A 6,000-nucleotide genomic window follows, 5' to 3' on the forward strand; every position below is an offset into this window, starting at 1 on the left:
TAAAAAAAAAAAACTCATATTCTTTTATTATAATCAATTGAAATATTAATTGATATTTATCCTTAATTAAGTTTTTATTTATTTAAATAAAAAATCATATAAATTAATCATTTTTATTATAAGATCTAACCCATCTCTTTAATATATTATTTTTATTTAATTTAATTCAAATCGAATTATTATTTTTAACACTTAATTTTAAAAAAAAATTTAACTCAATTACTCGATTTGATATATACCATATTTCAATCTTAAACTTTTTAATTTGCTTTTTTTTTTTCACCTAGCCGTGAGTTTTTTTTTTAATTTTTTATTTATAGATTAAGATTATCATATGAAAATAAAATAGTTAAAAGTAGTAAATTTTTAAATATTAGTGTTTTAAATTAAAAAAAAAAAACTCATCTCTTTCGGGTTGATTAGACGAAATTCATTGCATATATATAAAAGAAATCACATATATTCTTTTTTTATTTTACTTTTTATTAATGCCCATATGAAAATTTATTTTGCGTCCTTTACATCACAAGTCAAAATTCAATAAAAACAAATTTTTAATTACCTTACATTCAAGAAATCAATATTGTAAGTCGCCATTCTCTTTTTTTTTTTTTTTTAATTTCCTTATTTTGAATTATGATAATGATATCTTAGTTTTCAATTTTAAGAGAGTTGTTTGAACAAGTTAGCAATGCTAATATATATTTCTTGAAAGCAACAAAGATTATCATTTTGAAGAATATTGGCTGCATAATTTCATAAATCTTCTAAGGTTATATTTGGATGAACGGTGAGATTAGTTGTAGTGAAATTGAAAATAGTAATAAAATTTACTGTAAATATGATTAAAAAAAAATTACTGTAATTGCGATTGAAAAAAAATTTATATCGACTTAATCAACTAGAGTTAGCATTTAGATTCAACTAAAAGTGAGATAAACTTAGTTGCAGCTACAACAAATTTTATTACTATTTTTAATCTCATCGTAATTAATTTTATTTTCCATTCAAATGGAGCTTAAATTAAATTTTACAAACACCTTTGGCTCTTCCTAACTTTTCATGTATTTCTGTGCTTTGCAATTCTTATTAGAGTTAGACTACACTTTTCTTGCTTTTTGTCTAAATAATATTATCAAACTAGTAATTCAAATTAACCACTCCTAATTAGCTAATTAGCATTTTATTGTTCAATTATCAAAATAATATAACTTGATGAAATTAACCACAATTTGTTGAAATTAAGATTCTTTTCATAAGTTAAGCTCCATATAGTCAACCATAACAAGAACACAAGTGACAATGCATTTCATAAATTATAGACAGACACCTAGGTCTGGATAAATTGATATCTAAATGGCTTAATTAATATAAAAAATTATAGGCTAAGTTGCGTTAAATTTGTTTCATAGATGAATACAAAATCATATATAGCTACCCTTTCAAGATTCCCTGAAAATCATATGCCACTTGTTTGGCATTGTTTGAAAATAAATCTTTGTTTTAAGTTGGTTTAGTCTCCAAAAGAAGTGAAAAAAAAGTAATAACTGTAGTGTGCATATTTCATGGTTCACTGAAACAGGGAAATCATGCAATTCTTCAATATATCTGTTAAGTAACCACATGAGATGTTCTCTGGATATCAAATCTAGCTTTAGAACTAGAGATGGTGGAAAACAGCCTTCAAGCTCTATTTTACAGGTTTGTGATCCTATTGCAGACATGAAAGAAAAATTTTCACCACTTTCAAATTTTCAATTTTAGTACTAAGAATTTGTGGTTTCACAAGGAACAGACAATAGCAAAAACGAGACACTCCAAAGAAACCATGACTTCTTCACCAATTGTAAGAGGTCTCGAGGACGGTGAAGAGAATTGGTGTCTAATACAGCCCAACTGTGATTGAATTGTATAAAGGTTTCAAATTGAAATGCCATATCTTTATTGCAACACGGGATTTCTTGACTCAGAGTCCAGTTTTGAGAACTATTTTTAGTGGAAATCTAGGTCTAAAGTTCAAAAACTGCCATTTAAAAAATTAAACTTGGAGTATTGAGCCCAAATTGAGAAATTATTTCATCAACTTTTGCGAGCATTTTCGTCTATAAACCTTCTGTAAGAGTTTGACTGAATGAAATAGATGAACAACTAACTACTTTGAATTTACCTGAGTATGGAAAGGTAAACAAGAAGTAATTGCATAACTCATGCGAGACCTTTATATTGACATGCAACTAGAACAGCAGTGGCTTGGTAAGGTCCTTGATGTCAACTAATAACTAAGTGGATGGCTGCTTTTCAAAAATTATAAGGTTTCCAGGCGGGACTAAAAGGACCAAACAACCACTGGTAGAAGAAAATGTGCTTCTAAAATAGTTGTGGAACCTATGAAGGATGAACAAGGAAACATCAATCCTTTTGGAGCTGCAAAGGGTGCTAGCAGCAGCTCTAATTGTACAGCGGTTCCTCGTTTCAATTGCCATGATAGTGGTTGTGCTTCTTATTCCTGTACTCATCTTCAAGTGCACTATCTAGAGGCTGAAAAAGAAGAAGATAACTTTTGGGAACCCACTAATGATGAATAACATGAAACTGAGGCTTACCCCAGTGGCGGATTGAAATGGTGAAGAAGGGTGTCCATGGACACTCCAAAGATTGGAAAACAAGATAACTTGAAGGATAATTTTCCCTTAAACGCCCCCAAAAGGACACCCTTTTCATCTATCTCACGCTTCAATTTTATATTAAGAGATTTGTGAATCTATTATAATATATAATTAGAGATTTGAATTCAAATTTATGAAGTATTTTTTTGACAAAATTACGAGACTTTTGAATCAAAATAAATAATATATTATAAATTAAATGCGAGTTTTCATAAATAATAGCTATTACATTATGAGAGTTATCTTTAAAATCTTCTAAGAATTAAATACGTATATGCTATATCGTATAAGTCATCTCTAAAATTTTGTTAGAATTAAGTACTACACGGTAGAAGCCACCTTTAAAATCTTAATGTTTATTGTGTTCTTGTGATCTGTATATTTTTAAATCTTACGAGAATTAAGTGCTATATAGTGAGAGTCACTTTTAAAATCTTAACGTCTAATATAATCTTATAATTTGTATGTATTTTATGTTGAGCTTGCTCTATATTTAATATTATTTGATGAATTTATATACTTTGTATTAAATTTTAATAAATGAAATTTGTGACGTCTTAATTTTATATTAAAAGATCTATAAATTTGTTATAATAAATAAATATATTATAATATATTATTAAAAATTTAAATTTAAATTTATAAAATAATTTTTATGAAATAAAATCATAAATTTTCATTTCAAAATGAATATTGCCCACGGGTTTCCACAGTCCATAAAATTAATAAATTTGTGAGCAATTTTTTATTTACACTATAAAAGGATACTTTGCAAAAAATTTCTCGATCCGTCAATGAACAATTTTTTATTCATTTATAATGGATCTGCCGTCGGGCTTACCCGTTCAAGTTGAAAGGCTTGTTGTGTGGCTAGTTCTACTAGCTACAAGGTATCTGATGTTATTACTGACAATGGTAGTGTTGATGACATATTCCCTAAAGAGGCAATAGAAAAGTTGAGTCTTAAAGCAAACACCCCATCTTTCTAAAATTCGAAGACCCGAAAAGATGAAAGAAATTTCTGTCACCAAAGATATCTTGGATTCAAGAACATAACAGTAGTCCTATGCTTGTAGATGTTTGAAGCAGTTTAACAATGGTGATGTAAAGGAATCTAACAAATTACCTAATAAAATTCACACCCCTTGATATTAATTCCAAGGAGTGGTTCCAGTCAATCAAAATTTTTTTTTTAATTTTAATTTGGACATCAATAATTCTGTAAAGTTCTAGCAATTCAAACCAGGAAAACAATTCTGATAATTTTTTTTATTGAGAGAACAGAAAAACTGCGGAAGGTAAGTAGAACTAAGAAATTTATAAGCTTTGCTGTCTGGTTCCTACTGCGGCCGTCGACCCACCAACTTCGTTGCCGCCATCATCGACGTTTTTTCGAAACTGAACTGCCACCGTTCAACCATCAATCGGCGGGCTTTCTTCTAGAAAAACGTCTCACTTGGATACATATAGATATGGGCCCATCGTTCGGTTGGGCTGAGTATTATGATTATGATTCCTACTCAAAGAGTCAACCATAATTCCAAAAGTTAAAATTGGTGTTAATTAATCTATAGAATATTAAAATTTTATTGAGGTGTACAATTTAAAAAATTTTGGAAATTTAAAAATAAAAAATATTTAATTTTCTTTGGTACATATTTTTTAGTCATTAACAGTTGAGATTTATTATATGAAATTTAAATAATTTGAAGTAGTAACTTTTTTTAAGTGAGATCAAAAATAATTTTTATCTTGTTCATCTGTGGTTGCATATTAAGTCATTATTTTTGATAACTATATAATATCTACTTAATATGAAATAAGGTAAAATGTTTAAAAATAGGTGCCAAGATTAATTTGTTAATTATCTTTTTAGCTTATGAATTACTTTTAGTTTTTAAATTTTATATTATTTATTTTGGTTCATAAAATAAAGAAATGTGTTTGTGCATTCAAGCAGTCAAGTCTAGCCACTCCAACAATTATATAATATATATTTTAGATAAATATATAATATTATAACATAAATATTAAAAAATATGTTTAATTATCTATGTTTTAAACTTTAGTAAAAAGAAAAATAAAAAATTAAACAAAAATATCATGTTTTATTTTATGAAAAAAAAAAAAAAAACATGGATTGTGCCATCTAGTAACTAGACTTAATATTTTTGTCTAAATATTATATTTTGATTTAATTTTTAGTATTTTGATTTAATTTTTTATTATTTTTGCCTAAAGGAATACCTTAGGAGTTAAATGCTAGTTGATTTTATCTATTCTAAAATCGTTATATAACTTATAGGAAAACTCACTCGAATAAATTAATGTGAAAATCGAATAAAATTCATTATTGAAATTATTTTTTTATTAAAGTTTAAAACATGAATAACTTAACATAATCTAATATTTACACTATAAGATTATATATTTGTCCATCTTTTATATAATATAAATTGATATTTAATATAATATAATATAATATAATAAGAAATTATCGGGCCGGGCTCAAACCTTAAGTTTGGAGCCAAGGCTTGGGACTCGTTTCTTAAGATGGTCTTATATTTTTCTCCATCTGTTTGTTGGGTTTCTTAAATTTGGAGTCCTAAAATGACATGCAATATGCAGCAATTTCCTATTAGAGATATGCTCCTAATTAGTGGAGTTAAATTTGCAAGGAATCGACTTGGACAGTTGGACATCTAAGTTAATTAGTTTTTCATATATCTTTGATACAAGCAAGCATATAAGTTGGTAATTTCTGACTCTAAATCCAAACCACAATTTATAAAATCCTCCAAATCATCGACGAAACCTAGAAAATATCATTCCCAAAATATTGACATGAGTTCCTATTACTACCTAAAGATTAGCCAAGAAATAGGTAATGATTTAGAAGAACATCCTTCTTGCATTCCGTACGTTCTTTTCAACATAGAGTTAGAGTTTCATTATGTTTTATCTCATAATTTATAAACAACCATAGAAACATTCTGTCAATTGGAAATGTATTCTCGTCACATGATTTTATTTGAAGACTATGGTTCAAATAATTTCCTTTCTTATTTGCCAACACGGGGCATCTAAAGAATTCCTTCAGTCTGTCAATATTTCGAATATTTTGACACTTGCATGGGAGATTGATAGAGACCTATTAATCTTGGACGTTAAGGAAAGAAGTTGGTGGCGGAATTCGTAATTTTTCAGGCAGCCAATGATGAGGTTGATCTGTGATTAATGAATCATTGACTACATTGAACTTCAAGCCTACTAGTAAATCTTCCATTTAAGTTTTGAAAAGTTGAAAGTTGGTGATGATGAAGATGATTGTCAT

The sequence above is a fragment of the Durio zibethinus genome, chromosome 19 (assembly GCF_047325235.1).
Source record: "Durio zibethinus cultivar Kanyao isolate XHJ-2024 chromosome 19, ASM4732523v1, whole genome shotgun sequence".
NCBI lineage: Eukaryota > Viridiplantae > Streptophyta > Magnoliopsida > Malvales > Malvaceae > Durio > Durio zibethinus.